Below are 20,525 nucleotides of genomic sequence, written 5' to 3'. Positions count from 1 at the left end.
TAATAGCGTGATTAGAGCTTGTCGTTGGGAGAAGTCGGTTGACAGGTCGAGATTTTGGAAGCAAGAGGAGACCAAGGCTATCAGGGCTCTACCGGGAATGGCTTCAGAAAGCGGAGAGTAAACACCTGCTTCAGCACCAGCTAGGTGGATAGTACCAGAGCCTGCGAGCACACCTGGGGAATGGAGAAGCTGGTTAGTGAGGACAGATATGCAGGGAGGGGTCTGTATGGGAGTTTTAATTCAGTCAGATTAATAATATTGCTTTTCTTTAGAAATACGACCATTTCGAAAGTGGTTTATTTCCCACCTTATTCTACAAATTACATCACGTTTCTCTCATTTCCGAATTGTTTGCAATATTTCCTACACTACTCTGAATCGTATTAAATTCTGTAGGCTGCAGTTTTGTGTAATTGTTTGTATTGACAAATTTGTTCACCACACCATAGTCGTTAACATTAAATAAAATAAAATCCCTTAAAAAAACCTGATACAGGGACGCCTGGGGGGCTCGGTGGGTTAAGTCTCTGGCTTTGGCTCAGGTCCTGATCTCAGGGTCCTGGGATCGAGCCCCGCATTGGGCTCTCTGCTCAGCAGGGAGCTTGCTTTGCCCCACCCCTCTCTGCCTGCTGCTCTGCCTGCTTGTGGTCTCTCTGTGTGTGTGTCAGATAAATAAATAAAATCTTAAAAAAAAAAAAAAACACAACCTGATACATATATTCCTTACATAACATGTATTTTGGCTCCTGAATAAAATTTGACGGCAGGAACTCTTTTTCAGATCACTCAGTAATGTCTACCATAGTGTCTTCTGGAAAGGGGCCCATCAAATATTTGTGTTTATCCAAGTTGTTCAGACTTCACCAAAAGGGGGGGGGGATAAGATGTGAGGGAATGACTGGAAAATGTTCCTTGGCAGCAGAGGCAGTTTGTGTAGTAGTTAAAGCCCAGAAGCCTTACCATCAGACTTGTTAAAATCCTCACCCTATCACCTTGACAGTTGTGTGACCTTGGCAAATTTCATAACCTCTTCAAAATGGTTTTCTCACCTGTAAAAGGGATGGAGGAAAGCAGATGCTATCCCTCTGATAAAGTTGTTGTGATAATCAAATGAGATGATGCACATTCTAGAGCCTGAATCTAATATTAGCTATTACTGTTAAGTGGGGGGAAAAACAAATAGTCAATAAACATATATCAGGATGCTCAGCCATCGCCAGTAGAAAAGCCAGAGGAATGTAGACCAAGTCAGTAGTATCAAAATTTTTTGTGTATCAGCTTGGCAGAATTTTCAAAGTCTTAAAATTCAGTATTGGTAAAGATGTAGAGAAATCAGCACTGTCATGAGCTGGTGGAATAATATAATTGCTACAACCTTTTATTAGAAGTAATTGAATAAATTAATAAATTAGTAAAAGTTAAGCCATAAATGGGGCACCTGGCTGGCTCAGGTAGAGCATGCAATTCTTGATTTCAGGGTTGTGAGTTCAAGCCTCAAGTTGGGTGTAGAGATTACTTTTAAAAATATAAAAATCTTCTAAATTAAAAAAATTAAACCATATATGTATATATGTGTGTGTGAATGTACGTATACATATATACATATATGTATATATATGTATATGCACACACGCAGTGCTGAGACAACAATCCTACTTTTGAAATCAATCCTTCAGGATGCCTGGGTGACTCAGTCACTAAGCATCTGCCTTCAGCTCAGGTCATGATTCCAGGGTCCTGGGATCGAGCCCCACATCAGACTCCCTGTTAGGCAGGAAGCCTGCTTCTCCCTCTCCCACTCCTCCTGCTTGTGTTCCTGCTTTCGCTGTCTCTGTCAAATAAATAAAATCTTAGAAAAAAAATAAAACCAATCCTTCAGAAAAAAATGAAGAGATTATTGCACTGGATATATGTAATTTGGGTGTTAATTGCAGCACTGATTATAAAAATCAAAACAAAGCATAATTGAAAATCAACCAATAAATACATGGCTGAATAAATTCTTACCCATGCTATAGAATTTGTGCCACTGTTAATATAATAAATTATATGTTGTATTGGCAAACACATATGCTAAAACTGTTAATGGTAAGAGCAGGGTGGCTACAGGGCGGTAAACTGCGGCAGCCTGAGGACAAGTACTTTGTTTTATTCATGGCTGTATCACAGCCAGCACAGAAGAGTGCTTGGCACATACTAGGTGCTCCATAAATATTTATTGAATTGAATTTCTGTCCTTGTTTTAAACATGTTCATATGTAAATTCTCCCATGTCTTGAAAAACAATGGGATCCATCTGATTTATCTGGAGTAATGTAAACTGAAAACAAATCTAATTGCAAATAATATCTATAGTGTGATGGTATTTCAAAACACTGAAATTTTAAAACCATATAAATGTGCATATGTTTTTACTAGCCCTCTTTTAAAAAAGTGGAAGGTACACAGCAAATGTAGTTTTGGTTACTTGGGTGGATAGGGACTGGAAAGAGAGTGATACTCTTGAAAGTACTTTAAAGTCTTTTGGGAAATTTTACTTTTTTCCTCCAGTTTTTGTTCAGCAATCCCAGTCTCAAGTCAACTTCCATCTGTGTTTTAAAAAGAGTGTTGGATGTGAAGTAAGATGACTTCAGTTTGAGTGCTGGCTCAGCCACTAATTGGTTTCTTTATGCAAAGCACTTAAAATCTTTGCATTTCAATTTTCATTATGTGTAAAATGGGAATTAAAATATATCCTTCCTAACGCTATGAAAATTAAATGATAAGATGGAAAGCATTTGAAAAATAAATTACTTTTCAAATATGAGGCATTATGAATGCTGGGCAACATGCATTAGGGATAATAATTTGAGAATGATAAAATGCAACTTCTTAAAACAGAATTAATAAATATAAAAGCAACCATAAATTTTCCTATACCGATACAAATGTGCAAAGAATATGGGTATGCAGTATAATGGATCTGTATTTGTATCCCAGTTCAGTTGATTATGAGCTGGTGACCCTGAACAAGCCAAGCTACTTAACTTCTGAGAACCCCAGGTTTTTCATTTGTTCAAAGATAATGGTAACATATATGATGCTCATAGAACCCAGTGAGATGATATAAAACACACAAGAATATCAGTAACATATAGATTCTTAATATATAATAGATATTTTTGTTTATTTGAAAATATATTCCTTTATTTTTAAGGTCTCTAGTGTTACAACTTCAGAGTGGTATACTAAAATATCAACTACCAACAGGGCAACTGTTATTAGATTCTTATGAATCTTGATAAATTTAGCCCAAGTGAATGGTGCACGTGGTTGAGGAATCAAGCAACAACTTGTCCATTCTCTGGGCTGAATTAAAAAACCCATCAGTATTATGATACAAGACGTAACTGTGTGTGCATGTGTATAAACATGTATGTACATATAAAATCCAATTCCAGTACTCTTAGCTACTTTCTTTTTCACTTAAACCATATTGAGGTAGAGTTTAATATCTGCAGGAGCTCTTTCTTTCTTTTTTTAAAAAAATCAGTGTCAGTAATTCATGATTACTGCCTCAGATAGACTTCCCATCAGAGATGTCAACTCGTTTACTGTCCATTTTACTAGGATTTCCTCTCCTGGTTTCATTTGCTAGACTTGAAGGCAAATCTATCCTCCCAGACCAGTTTTGAAAAACCCAGGTTCTGTCTTAGGCCCAAAGGATTTTGTTGCCATGGCAATGAGCAATAGCCTACCATTTGTCTGCTAGACTCTCGGAGCATTCCAGTTACGTTCTTACACAGTTGCTCAGCGATGAGCATCAGCGATGGTCATCCTCACATCAGTTCTTGCTTGCATTTGTTGCAGACCAATTTAGCATAAGAATTTACATCCAAATAAAGCTTGTGCTGATTTCTACCATGGATGTTATCTGTGAACAACCAGCACAACATTACTTTTTCTTCACAAATGTAGATAAACATTCAATTAAATCTAGATTTCATAGAGATGGCTTTCTATTTTTTCTATACAGGCTTTTAAGAAAAATGATTGTAGTTAAAATATGCATAATATAAAACTGACCATTTTAACCAGTTTTAATAGTGTAGAGTTCTATGGCATAAGTACATTCATTATTGTGCCACCATCACCAACATCCATCTCCAGGGTGTTTTTATCTTCCCCAATTCAAATGCTATACTGGTGAAACCCTAAGTTCTTATTCTCCCCCAAACCCCTGGAATGTTACATTCCTTTGCATCTCTGCATGCCTTGTTCTTTCTCTTCATTCAGGCCCCTGATCAATTGTTAGCTTATTAGAGAGTCCTAAATTTAGCCCCCATTCCGTCCCCCTGCTTTATTATTTTTTTCAGAACATCTGTCAGCATCTGGAATGATAAAATATACATTTACTAGTCTACTTGTACATTGCTTCCTCCACCAACATATAGATACCTTTAGGGCAGGAATTCTATCCTATTTACAACCTTCTTCCTAATAACTAGAACTAAGCCCAGCAAATAGTAGGTGCTTAATATTTGTTGAATGAATCAGTAAATGAATTAATTGTTCAGAATTATTAATAATTAACCCACCCAGCAAGGCTCAAGTCAAGTCTTCCTTCTCCTTAAAGCTGTTACTGACTAGCCCAGCCCTCACCAATACTCACTTCCTTTGAAGTCTTACAGCAATCATAATATAGTCAACTGACAACTAATTGGAAAACTGGGGGCAATGGCAGACTGCAAGAGGAGAAATTGGACATGGATAACCCTAATTCATAATGAAAATAGAATTAGTCAAAATCTAATACAAAATGAATATGATATTTAGAGTATTTCTAATATTTTATTTATTTTTTCTTATTTTTTATTGTGTTATGTTAGTCACCAAAGAGTACATCATTAGTTTTTGATGTAGTGTTCAGTGATTCATTGTTTGCATATAACACCCAGTGTTCCAAGAAATCTGTGCCCTCCTTTATACCCATCACCAGGCTCACCCATCCCCTCACCCCCCTCCCTTCTAAAACCTTCAGTTTGTTTCCCAGAGTCCATAGTCACTCATGTTCATCTCCCACTCTGATTTTTCCCCCTTCATTTTCCCTTCTCTTAGTGTCCTCCATGCTATTCCTTATGTTCCACAAATAAGTGAAGCCATATGATAATTGATTTTCTCTGTTTGACTTATTTCACTTAGTGTAGTCTCCTTATGTCCCACCTGTGCTGATGCAAAAGTTGGGTATTCATCCTTTCTGATGGTTGAGTAATATTCCATTGTGTATACGGACCACATCTTCTTTATCCATTCGTCTGTTGAAGGGCATCTTGGCTCTTTCCACATTTTGGCTATTGTGGACATTACTGCTATGAACATTGGGGTGCTTATGGCCTTTCTTTTCACTATATCTGTATCTTTGGGATAAATACCCAGTAGTCCAATTGCTGGATCATAGGGTAGCTCATTTTTAATTTTTTGAGGAACTTCCACACTACATATTTTTTAAGTAGAATCCATGCCCAGCACAGAGCCCAGTGTAGAACTTGAACTCATGACACTGAGATCAAGGCCTGACTGAGGATCAGGAGTTAGACATCTAACTGACTGAGCCACCCAGGCACCCCAAGAATACATCTAATATTTTAGAGCAGTATTTTTTTTTTTGTTTGTTTTATAGGTTCCTTCCAAAAGGTGAAGGTTATACAACTACTTTTAGGTTCACAGAATATTATATACATTGTTTGACCAAGAAATGGCCCAACATTCTTCTTTGTTCTCAAATAATACAATGAAGCCCATGAAATACAAGTTCATCATTGAGCAAATGCTCTTTTTAGAGATATACACTTTCTACCCGAAGTCTGAAGTATTGGTCACAATTTTATTTTTGCTCTCTGCTTCCCTTCCCACCACTCTCCATCCTCACACTGAACAACCTCACATAGCCATCGTTTCTGTGTTCACAAACAAGGTTTCCATGTACTATATTCAAGCCATTGTTCATTTCCATTTTCTTCAATACGTTCTTTGAAAAGCTCATGGCATGATATCAATACAATACCCAACAAAAAGATAGTGCAGTTATCTTCACAAAAATTTTAGTTCAGTGCAGAACAAATCAGAGCAGGGCATTCACTGAGTCTCTCTCTTGTGATGGGCTCAAACTACCACCATATTTTCCCTTCCAACAGGAGCGCTTCTAAAAAATGACCTCTCCCTTTGTTCATTCTGTTTAATGCAAGTGACAAGGATGGAGATTGCTTAATCTTTTCCCCTCTTCCCATTTTCCCACTTGTTCAAATATTTTGAAATTTTCTTCAATGTTAGGATGCTGACATTTTTTTCCCCAAGGTTATTTGAATAATACTTACACTTTCAAATGTTCGGCAAGAGGATATAGCTCAGATTTTCATAGAACAATGGCAGAATGTCTGGCTACGGCACAATATGATGGATTATATCTGATTGGAGAGGGGTTTAATGGATAGAATATGATAATAGCTAATAAATATATTTTAACATGCAAGTATTATGGTAATTTAATTTTTAAATTTTTTAAGATTTTATTTATTTATTTGACAGACAGATCACAAGTAGGCAGAGAGGCAGGCAGAGAGAGGGAAGGAGAAGCAGACTCCATGCTGAGCAGAGAGCCTGATGCGGGGTTCAATCCTAGGACCCTGGGATCATGACCTGAGCTGAAGGCAGAGACTTTAACCCACTGAGCCACCCAGGTGCCCCATATTATGGTAATTTTAATATTTTTTTTCACAAATGGAATACTGTCATATATTTTCTTATTTATTTATTTATTTAAAAAAATTTTTTAAAGTAGGCTCCATGCCCAATGTGAAACCCTATATGGGGCTTGAACTCAACACCATAAGATCAGGACCTGAGCAGAGATTGAGAGTCAGATGCTTAATGGACTGAGCCACCTAGCCCAGGTGCCCCAGAATATTGCTTTTTAAATGCTCTTTAGCTGAAGTCCACTTAATACACCACCAATAACTGATTACTGTAATAATTATACTTCTGTGCTCTCTTACATAATCCTTTGGTTTTTTGGGTTTTTTTGTTTTTGTTTTTGTTTTTTTACATTTCTTTTGTTTCAGTCAGACCATGATTTCCTATTCTTTTATTTACACTCTAACGTGTAGGACCATTGAATTAGTCAGGATTAATTTGCGAGTGATCACAAGTGTGAACTCAATTCTAACCAGCCTAGGCAAAGACCAAATGGGTATTTTATGAAATAAAAGGAAGGGGTTAAGGAGCAGCACATAGATGAGGGGACGTATCCGCTGGACTTCAGGAATGCTAGAAATAGAACCTTTAGAACAAAATGGTTGGGGAGAGAGAGAGAAAATGAGAGAGAGAGAGAGAATCATTGTCCAAAAGAAGAGGTGCTGTTTCCTAAAGAAAGGCCAGTGGAGGTACTGGTCAGGCAAAACAAATAAAAGTGGAAATAAATGATGGAGGAGGAACTTGAGCTGAGATGGTCCAAGTCGGGTTCCTGAACTCTAGGACAGTGCCTGGCAAGCCCATCACCACTGATAATCCTCATGAGCCCTTGTCACTAGACCCTGTCTAATTTTGAAGAAGAAGAACTCCATGAATACATGGAGTTCAAAAACCAGATGGGGATTTTTAATGGTCTCTTGATGTTTATTCTACATTTAGAGTTTTCTGATTAATTAAGAAACAACTTGAATAAGGGAAGTTAGAACAACTCGGTTTGTCTCACTTCCTGAACCCCACCTCTCTTCTCCTTATGTGCTCACATGCCTGAAACCCCCTCACACCGAAACAGAAGGTAGAGAAGGAATTTGTGGATATTAGGAAGTTCCCATGCCCTGAAATCACAAAATACAATGAGATGATTTCTTGCTAATGATGAATGGCCTGGCTCCAAGCTTCTGTGAGGCTCACGTGATTGGCTTGGCAGAGGGAACATTATTATTTTTTTTGCTTTTCCTGCCTTATGTTTCACAAAATGTCATCTTGAATAGTCACAGGACCTTTAACACCGAGGAGTAAGAGTGGGATAGACTGCGCATGATACGGAAAATCAGATGACTGAGAAAGGGCACAATTCTCAAAGACAGAACTGTCACTGAAAGTGCGACACACTGGCTGAAAAGAAACTGGAAGTGTGAGAAGGAGAGATGAGGAGTCACATAAGCAGGTTAGGAAGCAGCAAATTAACTTTTATTTAACTTTTTTTTTTTTGAGAGGGAAAAATGTTATTAAACTACTTGATTCAGAAAATCCAACCAGTATTTTATGGAAAAGAATGCAAAGGAAACTATTTCTCTATCCTTTTACTAGTTCCATATGTGACACACAGACATTCCAAAGGCTAGAGTTCAGTCTCAATTTCAGGGAGTGTCTGAGTGCAGCAGGGTTCATGGACTGGGCACCCAGACAAGGGGCTGGGTTTTGAATCAGAGCAGAAGGGGCTTGAGGGCAGCATTATGGGAAGGGTCAGGGCCAGGAAACCAACAGATCTTGGTCACACGTAGGCACCACTTTACTTACCTGTGAACGCATAAAAAATGACCCCAAGTGATACCTGGGTGCCTCAGTCAGTTGAGCGTCTGTCTTTGGCTCAGGGTTCCTAGGATTAGGCCCCACATCAGGCTCCTTGCTCAGTGGGGAGCCTGCTTCTCCCTCTGCTTGCTGCTCCCCCTGTTTGTGTTCTTTAACTCTCTCTCTCTTTCTCTCTGACACATAAATAAATAAAATCTTAAAAAAAAAAAAAAAGACCTCAAAACCCCGCAGCTAAAAACAATGCACATTTGTTATCTTACAGTCTCTTGCGGGGGTGGGGGGGGGTCAGGAGTTCAGAAGGGTTTCATTGAGTGATTTTGGTGCAGAGTCTCATGAGGTTCCATTCAAACCATTAGCCAAGGTTGCAGGGTGTGCTTCTAAATTCACTCCCTTGGCCATGATTAGGAGGCCACAGTTCCTCTCTGACTGTTGGCTGCCTCCAGTTCCTTGCTATGTGGTCCTCACCACACAACATGGCAGATTTCAAGAAAGAGAGTCAGAGAGAAAGCATCTAAGGCAGAAATCACAGTCTTTATAACTTCATCTTGGACGTGACATACCATCACTTATATTGTACGCTATTGTCACATGGGAGGGGGAAACAAAAGGGGTGACCATCGGGAGGGGAGTATCACTGGGGGCCAACTTGGAGCTGTGTCCCACAGACACAAAAGTGTTCACTAATACTGGTCTCCCTAGGAAATGTCAGGTTGAATCTGAAATCTTCCTAATAAGGAAGCCCAAAAACATACACATGTTTTCGTTTGAGCAAATAGTATTTTTGGGGGGGGGGTGGTCCCTGTGCTACAAATATTTAAAACATGGGTCAGCAAACAATAGCCTTTAGGCCAAATTTGACTCTGCCTATTTTTGTATGGCCTGTGAACTAAGAATGGCTTTACATTTTTAAGTGGGTGGGGGAAAAAGAAAAATCATATTTAATGATGTGAAAATTACATGATTCAAATTTCAGTGTCCATAATTAAAGTTCTGTTAGAACACAGCTCTGCTGGAATGCGTGTGTGTGTGTGTGTGTGTGTGTGTGTCTGTGTGTAATGGGGGGGAGGCAACTTCCTAGAATTTAGTTTGATACAGTGCATTTTGCCTATCCAAAAATACAATATAGTAAGCAGTGTTTCCCAAATGTATTTTGACTGCCACAACCCTTTCCTCAAAACTAATATTAATATCATGGAGTATTCTCGTGTTGCATAAATGGGTGTTCCCATAAGTATTGAGAAATACTACACTGGATACACATTTGAGGATAACGCATTTTAGGTCTCATGTGTTGAGAGTACAGAGCAGATTCACACCATTCACCATTAATTTTTAAAAATAAGCAGAATCAACCTTTGTTTTGCTCTAATTGTGTGTAATGTGCTTAGGGAGACTATGGCCTCCTGCCCAGTGTGGACTCCTTCTTCTCTCTCCTCCAGTTGGCTCAGCCATCTTTGGTGGGGCAAGGGGCAAGAGGCCCCAGACAGCCACATTCCTTAGCAGCTGATGCCTGCTCAGGAAATCCACTAGGAGAAGGAGAATCAGTCCATGGTTTCTTTTTCACAGCAGTGGTGTTAGGTGTGGAGGCAACCTAAATTCATTAACACTTGGCTGTGACTACACAGGAGAGAGAGAAAACAACAACAAAACAATAACAACAATGTGGTGCAGCGGTTTGAAATGTTTCCGTCTATTCACCCTGATTTTATGTTAACAGAACTACCCCATACCCATTTATACTGGCTACCTGGCTCTGCCCCAGTCCATGCAACCTTAGTGGAATTGCTGAATACAGTGCTTTGTGCTAACCAACACCCAGGACAAAAAGTAGTTTGGAGATGAGTCAGCCAATGGCCAAGTTCTGAGGAGACTGTCCGTGATTGCTGTTGCTGGAGGCTGAGAGCCACCAAGGTTACTGTCGTTCTGAGGCCTGGGTGTTCTACTTGAATGATGGGAACTCTCCAGGATCCTTCTAACAAATAGTTTTTACTGCTTAAGTAAACAAATGGCAGTGGAATTTGCCACCCCAAAATATGACACTATATTTTGGCATAATTAATTTGAGCCAAAGGTAACTGAGAAGAGGGGATACAAGGAAAGCTCTCTGCCCTCTCCCCATTTGCCTGAAAAAGCAGGACATACATTTGTAAAGATGTAACCCTTTCCTCTCTCTACCATGTATGTAAGTCAGGAGTTAATTACTGAGACAACTCTAGAAACTTACCAACCAAGAGAGGCATCCGAGGAAACCACACAGCAAACTTCACTGAAAATTGTTCTTTCCTAAGGTACTATAATGAACCCAAGCTCTAACCTCATCTTTGAGTTTCTCACCACTGGGTACTCCATGGGTTAAGTGTAGTGCCTATGTTAATAAACCTCTCTTTTCCTCTTGTTAATGTGTCTTTTGTCAGTTTATTTTGCAGGGCCCCGGCCAATGAACATAGGATGAGTAAGAGAAAAAGAAAAATTTCCTCCCTCACATAAGACAGAGTCAGTTTCCTGTATGGCAAGGAAATAACAATAGAGTTGGGGTGAGAGTGTGGACAGTACAGTCAGAAGATATAACTAAGGTTTTAATAGTAATAGGGTTTAAAAAAATTTTTTCTTGCCTTTATTTCCTACAATAAATAATGAATATGTATTACTTTTATGATAGGAATGAAAGAGGAAGCAAGTTATTGTTCTGAACAGGATCAGAGACAGAAATGGGATCTAGGATGTACTGGTTACCACAACTGAGCTCTTAGTGTAGGTCTGATTTTTCTGGAAGTTAAGGGGAAAAGTTGAGACAGGAAACATATGGGTTATATAGTCTGATAAAAAGAAGCAAACATATTTTTCTAAAGAGAAAGGTTTTTTCCTGGCACTGAATATAAGGAGAAATTTTTTAAATGTGTGGGTTCTTGTTTAAGGTACACTGAGTAATTTAATAGATATCTTCAAGTGTGGCTTTGCAAAAGACAGAATGTTCTTCTAGTCCATTTTTTAATATTACTATGCTCTATAAACTAAGAGGCTAACATAAAATCGTTTTTTAAAAAATATTACTTATTTATTTGACAGAGAGTTAGCAAGAGAAGGAACACAAGCAAGGGGAGTGGGAGAGGGAGAAGCAGGCTCACCACTGAGCAGGGGGCCTGAGGCAGGGCTTGATCCCAGGACCCTGGGATCATGACTTGAGCAGAAGGCAGATGCTTAATGACTGAGCCACTCAGGCTCACTTGCTAACATCAAATCTCAATACGGTAAAGATATTTCTGCAACAGGCCAAAATAATAAGATCAAGGTAACTTTAATTGTTCAGATACTACTTAATGTAAGTTATTGACCCTAGCTCTCACTCTCATCTACCTCAGAGACAAATTTAGAATTTCATGACCTCATCCATAGTAGATCCAAATCACATTCTTTTTCTTCTTCTTCTTCTTTTTTTTTTTTTTAAGATTTTATTTATTTGACAGACAGAGATCACAAGTAAATGGAGAGGCAGGCAGCGGGGGTTGCGGGTGGGGGAGAGGGAAAGCAGCTGCCTGCTGAGCAGAGAGCCTGATGTGGGTCTCCATCCCAGGACCCTGAGATCATGACCTGAGTCAAAAGCAGAGGCTTAACCCACTGAGCCACCCAGGTGCCCCCAAATCACATTATTCTTAAAAATGGATATATTTCTGGTCAGTTTATGATTCACATTTCTCACCAAACAGTGGAAACTTAATAAAACTCATTCAGTAGAGTTTGTTTCTCTTCCCCAGTTACAAGGGTAACTTCTCCTCTCCAAATCACTGCAATTCCTATGAGGTCCAGACAGCTTTTGTCCTCAGCTGAGAACAATCTAGCTCCTGTCTATCTTATTTAATAAAGTAAAAGCCTGGTTTTGTTCATGGAATAACTGCTACTTATTATTCTCAAATAAGACCCTTTTAAAAAAAAAGATTTTATTTATTTATTTGACAGAGATCACAAGTAGGCAGAGAGGCAGGCAGAGAAAGAGGAGGAAGCAGGCTCCCCGCGGAGCAGAGAGCCTGATGTGGGGCTCAATCCCAGGACCCTGGGATCAAGACCTGAGCTGAAGGCAGAGGCTTTAACCCACTGAGCCACCCAGGCACCCCCATCAAATAAGACCCTTAATGCCTCACCATCCTATCAAAAAATAACATTTGAAGGAATTCTGCCTTTGATATGATGTTTGACCAGATAGTTTTGAGAGAGTCCTCCTCTTACAAAATAACTTAAACTTGCATCAAACACAACTTTTATTACATTGCTTTTATCACAGCAAATAGGGAATTTTCTGAAGGAAAGAAACCAGTGAAAACCCAATGAATCCCAATGCCTCTAAGAAGGTAGAGTTGAACAGGAACACATGAAATTGCATTATCAACCCTGCAATCCAGAAACTAAGTTCCTAGGCCAGTGGCAAGATGGAGGGGAGAGGACTGAGGAATGGGTCTGGGGCTCTTCGTGCTCCAAATAAGGGTTGAAAGTAGTTGTGGATTTGTAGCAGTCCCTGGCTTCTTGAAGAAGTGTATAAAAACCATATCTAGAGGAAGCATGCTCGACTTAGACCACACATGTTTCAACAGATGAATATCAGCCAACTATCAACTCATAATCAAAGATCTACAAAACCGTATAGATTAAAGAATGAGATTCCACACAAATAATAAACAGCCAACTTAGATCATGAAGAACTTCAAATATTAGAATATCAGATAGGAAATACAAAATGGATATGGATGAATTGTTTAAAAACTCAAAAGATGAAATCGCAAAGATGATCTACGTTAAAATACACTGTAAAAAATACTCAGGGAGCTATGAAAAAGAATTTCAAACCCGATGAGACTGGGTATCAGCAATCTATTTCCAAAAAATGCCATAGATTTTCAAAATAATTGAATATCTATCAGCAATAGAATGAATAAATTTTGGACAAGAGAATGCCATACTTCAGTGAAAATGAACAAACAGAGCTATGTGCAATAATAGAAATGCATCTCTCAATACTAAACCAAAAAAAAAAAAAACCCCAAAAACAAAACAAAAAAACCCCAACAAGATCCTCAAGAGTACAAATAGAATTCTATATAGTTCCAAAATAGTTTGGTGTTGGCTTAAAGGCAGATATGTAAAGCATGGCATAGAATAGAGAACCCAGAAATAAACTCTTGCATAGATGGTCAAATGGTTTTCAACAGGGTGCCAAGACCCTTCAGTAGGGGAAAGGACAGTTTTTTTCAACTAATGATGCTGAGAAAAACTGACTAGCCATAGCCAGAATGAGGCTGGAACTTTACCTATAGCAATCCAAAAAACAACTGAAAATGTATCAGAGACCTAAATGTAAGACCTGTAACTATAACACTCTTAGAAGAAAACATAGGAGAAAAACTCAATTATATTGGATTTGTCAATGATTTTTGGTTATGATGTCAAAAGTGTAGGCAACAAAAATAAAAATAAGTAAATTGGACTACATCAAAATTAAAAACTTCTCTGCATGAAAGGACACATCAACAGAGTGACAAGGCAACCTATGAAAAGGTAGAAAATGAGAATCATATTTCTGACAAGGGGTTAATATTCAGAATATGTAAAGAACTTCTACAACTCAATAACAAAAAGCCCCAGATAACTTCATTTAAAAAATAGGCAAAGAATTTGAATAGATATTTCTCCAAAGAAGATATGCAAATGGCCAACAAGCATATGAAAAGATGCTGAACATCACTAACCATTAGGGAAATGTACATCCAAACCACAAAACCATATCACCTCACCTCCCTTAGGATGACTGTTACCAAAAAAAACCTCCCTAAAACCAAAAAACCAAACAGAAAATAGCACGTGTTGAAAAGGATTGTAAACAAGATGGAATTGGGAGGGAGACAAATCATAAGAGACTCTTAATCTCAGGAAACAAACTGAGGGTGGATGGGGGAGGGGAGGGATAGGGTGGTGGGGTTATGGACATTGGGGAGGGTATGTGCTACAGTGAGTGCTGTGAAACGTGTAAGCCTGACAATTCACAAGCCTGTGCCCCTGGGGCAAATAATACATTAAATGTTAATAAAAATAATTAAAAAAAAAGAAAACTATTGGAGAAATGAGAACTTTTGTGCACTGTTTGTGGGAAGGTACAATGGGGCAGCTGCTGTGGAAAACAGTATGGTGTTTCCACAAAAAATTAAAAATAGAATTACCATATGATTCAGCAATACCACTTCTGGATATATACCCAAAAGAACCAAAAGAAGGGTCTTGAAGGAATGATTGTCCAGTCATGTTCATAGCAGCAATATCCACAATAACCCAAAGGTGGAAGCAAGCCAAATGTCCACAACGGGTGAATAGACACATGAAATGTACTATATACATACAATGGAATATTATTCAGACTTAAAAAGGAAGGAAATTCAGACACAAGCTACAACATGGATGAAACCTGAAGACATGCTAGGTGAGATAAGCTAGTCACGAAAAGACCAAATACCGTAAGATTTCACTTATATGAAGTATCTAAAGTCAGTCAAACTCATAGAAACAGAAAGTATGGTGATTGCTAGGGACTTTGGGGAGAGGGGAAATTGGGAGTAATTTAATGAGTATGAAGTTTCAGATTTGCAAGATGAAAAGTTCTGGAGATCTGTTGCATAACAATGTGAATATACTTAACATTACAGAGCGGTACACTTAAAAATGATTATGGTGAAAAATTTGTGTTATGCAAATTTTAGCACATTTAAAAAACAGGCAGGGGCACCTGGGTGGCTCAGTGGGTTAAGCCTCTGCCTTCGGCTCAGGTCATGATCCCAAGGTGCTAGGATCGAGCCCCGCATCAGGGGCTCTGCTCAGCGGGGAGCCTGCTTCCTCCTCTCTCTCTGCCTGCCTCTCTGCCTCTTTGTGATCTCTCTCTCTGTCCAATAATAAATAAAATCTTTAAAAAAAAATAAAATAAAAAATAAAAATAAAAAACAGGCAAAATTGGTATACTGTTTAGAAATACACTTCTTTATGTGCATTTATGGTGCACATAAATTATAAAGGAGACCCAGAAAATGATTACCATGCAGTCTAGTAGTTGTGATCTCAGTGGGGAGGGAGAAATAGATGAAGGGGAAGGGTATATGGGGTGTGTAGGCCAGGTTGTTGGGAATGTTCTATTTCTTGATGTGGGTGATGGTCACACATATATTTACTTCATCATTTTTCTTTTAAACTGCTTATATGGGGTGAGCCTGAGTGGCTCAGTTACTAAGTGTGTGCCTTCTGCTCGGACCCTGATTGGGATGGAGTCCTCATCAGGCTCCCTGCCCAGCAGGAAGCCTGTTTCTCCCTCTCCCACTCCCCCTGCTTGTGTTCTTCTCTCACTGTGTCTCTCTCTGACAAATAAATAAATACTGCTTATATATTTTATGTATACATGTGTAACTTCTCATCTTTTTAAGAAGTGTTTTCTTTAAACTGTATATATATGTGTGTGTGTGTGTGTGTGTGTGTGTGTGTGTGTGTGTTGAGGCTGTGACAAATTGCAACAAAATTAGGAGCCTAAAACAACATAAATTAATTATCATAGAGTTTGGAGGTCAAAAGTCCTAAAATAATGTGTTGGCAAGGCTGCAGTTCTTTTCTGATAGCTCTAGGGGAAAATCTTTCCTTGCCTTTTTTAGCTTCTAGAGATGACTTGCATTCTTGGGTCATGGCTTCAACTTCTGTCTTCAAAGCCAGCAACATGACATCTTCTGATCTCTCTCTGCTTCTGTCATCACATTGTCTCTGATCCCTCATGTCCCTTTTATTAAGAAAACTTGTAATTACATGGGGGCCAATTGGATAGTCCCCGATAATCTCCCCATCGCAAGATCCTGAACTTAATCATATTTAAAGCCTCTTTTTCTGTGTAAGATAACATATGCACAAATCCCAAGGGTTAGGATGTGGGCATCTTTGGGGGGGCCAATGTTGAGCCTACCAAAAAATATTTATTATTTTGGTTTGTCTTTTTGTTTTCTTCATGGTATCTTTTAAGGAGAAAAGTTGGTTAATTTTAAAGGATTACAATCCATCAATTTGTTTTTCTTATGGATCATGAATTTATCTAAGAAATCTTTGTCCAACTTAAGGCCACAACATATTTTGCCTCTTTTTCTTCTACAAGTTTTCTAGTTTTACATTTTGCATTTATAGATATTATACATCACACAAGGTGTGATACAGATATCACACCTTGTATAAAAATTTAAATTTTTTAAAAAATTAACATATAATGTATCATTGGTTTCAGGGTTACAGGTCTGTGAGTTATCAGTCTTACACAATTCACAGCACTCACCAAAGCACATACCCTCCCAATGTCCATCACCCAGCCACCCTATCCCTTTCACCCTCCTCCACTCCAGCAACCCTCAGTTTGTTCCTTGAGATTTAGAGTCTCTTATGGTTTGTCTCTCGCTCTGGTTTCATCCCATTTCATTTTTTCCTTTCTTCCCACATGATCCTCTGCCTTGTTCCTCAAATTCCACATATCAGTGAGATCATATGATAATTGCTTTTCTCTGATTGACTTATTTTGCTTGGCATGATACCCTCTAGCTCCACCCATGTTGTCGCAAATGGCAACATCTCATTTTTGATGGCTGCATAATATTCCATTGGGTGATATCTATCTATCTATCTATCTATCTATCTATCTATCTATATCAGGTATATAGACCATATCTTCTTTATCCATTCATCTTTTGATGGACATCTAGGCTCTTTCCATAGTTTGGCTATTGCAGACATTGCTGCTGTAAACACGAGTGCAGTTGCTCCTTTGGGTCACTACATTTGTTTCTTTGGGACAAATACCCAGTAGTGCAATTTCTGGGTCATAGGGTGTGGGAGACCACGTTAAGGCTTGAGACGAGGACCAAACCAGGCCCTGACTTTTGCCTCCTTTAAAGGATGAATAGCCGAACAAAAGGCTTAGGTCAATAATGTTGAGTAGCACTGAGAAAGGGTCTGTGCTATGTGTTGTGCACTCACATACGTGACTTCCCACACGTTTGTTAGTCAGATAGAGACGATTTGGTCGGGGTCAGAAATTCTTGGCTGGTCCCTGCTGTCCTTGCATGGGCTATAGACTACACCACTGTAAGACTGTGCTGTACTTACCTAAACTATGTCTTGAGTGACCTTGAAGTCAGTGCATCTGGTGCTAGAGGGTCTGCTATTGGTGCTTGGGAAATAGATAATGGGAAAGCTTGAAGGATTTTCTGTACATGTTGCAAACTCTTTAGTAATCAGCTAAAATTAGATACTTTTCTTATGATTGTTTCTGTTAACTATATAATGCCTCACAGCCTTAAATAAAATTGGCACTATTGGACATCCTCCTTGGTGCTCCTCCTGCCCCCATCTCTTTGTCTCTTAATTTCTTTTCACCATCCTCTTATCCTCGCGTTCCTGGTCGATTTGTTGCGCCAGCCACAACAAGTGGCGCCCGAACAGGGACCTGAGCACATTCAGGAGGTGCACGTTTATGGGTAAGTAGTTAACAAATCCAGGTAAAAGGAGTCCAATTTTTCGGGGCCACAACAGGAGTAAAATAACATGGGGCAAGGTCAATCAGTGGAACAAACTTTCTTTTTGACAGCATTGCAGGCCCTAATGAAAAAGCAGAGGTCCAAGGTTACTAAACGAACCTTGCAGCAGTTCTTTGACACTGTTTCAGTGTTATGTCCATGGTTCCCAAAGGAAGAGACTGTAAGTTTAGGAACATGGCAAGAAGTGGGACAAAAGATTAAAAATCAATAAAAAATTAGGCGGTCATATACTTGCCCTAAAGGAACAATAAAAATTGGGGAGGATATCTGGGAGGCTTTAGATCCACAATACTCTATAGATTTAATGTCTATAGCCTCTCGGGATTCCCCCTGTGATTTGGTAGTAGATGAGCAAGAGGATGTGTATGAGCACTTGGACACAAATATTCCTCCTTCCTCTCCTGAGTTAATCGCTGGTCTCACTGGTTCACAATCAGACCCTTTAGACGCCCCTGAGGATAGAGTGCCTTTAGTTGACAAATAGAATTAAATTATAAACATCTAGGTCTTAACCAAATGGAATAAAATGCTAAAGCATTGAGTATTTGATATAGGTTTATATTTTTAACTTCTTACTACAAAAAAAAAAAAAAACTAAGAATAAACATGTTTTATGCTTAACTGTTTCATAATTTGCCTTCTAAAAAATTCTGTTGTAACTATTCACAATTGGTTTATATTTTGTCTTCACTAGAGATTAAGATATTTCTAAGAGTGCAAAATTCTGCTAACTGTAAGGCTGATGGAAATGAAGAAAGCAACCCTGTATGTAAAAAAGTAAAAAATATGTAAAAAAAATTTAAGAAATGAAAATACATCTTGTTAAAAGTAAAAAAAGGTAATTTTGTCCTAAATAAAAGGTTGTTTGAAAAAAAATGACTTGCTGTAACTACTCTAAGAGTTCTATACATTTTCTAAAGTTTTAATATTTTGATAAAGTCATCACCTAGTAATTTAACCATATCTATTTTGAGTTTAGTCATTTGTAATTGTTTTAATTCTCTTGAAAAATAAATTCTTAGAGAAAATTCATATGGGAAACTTTCAGAACAAATACAGATATTTGATATACTTAAAAATCCTAAAACTAAAATGGATAAAAATTTCCAAAACTAAAACTACATTCACCAGATTTAGTAACATGAAACTAAATAAACTAAAAAATTATAATGTTATATCTCTTAATGTTTTGTCTTATTTTAAACATTAATGATTCTCTAATATTTACTCTTCCAAACTAGGGATTTTTTTTTCTTAAGATGTCTATAACTTACAAAATGTAAAAATATTTATTTACAAACAAATCAGAACATTCAATGGACATCCCTTATAATTCACAAGGACAAGCCATTGTCAAAAAACAAAAACAAAAACAAAAAACACGAATGGTACCCTTAAATCTTACCTCAAAAAATTAAAAGGGGAGATACTACAGGGAACAGTGAAATACTCTCCTCATATGCATTTAATTTTAACTCTTCATGTTTTAAATTTTTTGAATGTCAACGATATAGGTCGCACAGCAGCTGAACGCTTTTGGCATCCAGACTTTTCTCCTCTTCCTTATGCTAGGTGGAAAGACCCCCTGACGGGTACTTGGAAGGGTCCTGATCCTGTCCTCCGTAGAGGACGCGTTTTGTTTGTGTTTTTCCGCAGGATGAGGATACCCCATGCTGGATGCCAGAGGTATGGTGCCGACTCCTCGCCCCTGTGACAACGAATTATAACACTAATCCTGAGTCGGAGAAATCAGCGGAGGAGAAGACCTCTTCCCCCTTACAGCCGGAGGGATGTTTCATGCAGAACTCTGGAAACTGATTATTGCCCTGGGACCAATCAGAGCACAAATAGCCAGAAATGGTTATACTGCCACAAAAGACTTCAATCTGACTTTGCGGGCCTGTGTTCCTAGACCTTTTTTACTGGTCGTGGGCTCGGGATCAATAGTTCTTACCTCTTTCCAAGGGGGACATCTATTGTATAATATCCATTGTGACTATTGTGTGTTAACAAATTGTCTACCTGTGTCCCTGCCTTCGTCAGGCTCAGGTCCCATGATAGTGTTTATAACTATACAACCTCCATATATGTTATTACCTGTGGAAGTAGAAGGACCTTGGTATGCTAATTATGGTTATCAGTTTGCCCTTAAAATGCAGTTCCAGCTCAAATGAGTCAAACGTTTTCTGAGTCTATTGATAGTAGGAATAGCAGCACTAGTATCACTCATTCTGGTTGTTTACTGGACTCCTCATTATATTATTTGCTTTTGTTTTAATATGGTACATTGTACAGATTCATGCAGAACAACAATGACTACATGCTCAAACACAAATTCACATACTTAATTTATTTAAAAAGGAAGGGGGAGATGTGGGAGACTACGTTAAGGCTTGAGACGAA

This window comes from Mustela nivalis (genome assembly GCF_964662115.1).
Source record: "Mustela nivalis genome assembly, chromosome: 8".
NCBI classification, from domain to species: domain Eukaryota; kingdom Metazoa; phylum Chordata; class Mammalia; order Carnivora; family Mustelidae; genus Mustela; species Mustela nivalis.
The sequence above is the reverse complement of the archived record's forward strand: the minus strand, read 5'-3'. Positions refer to the sequence as shown.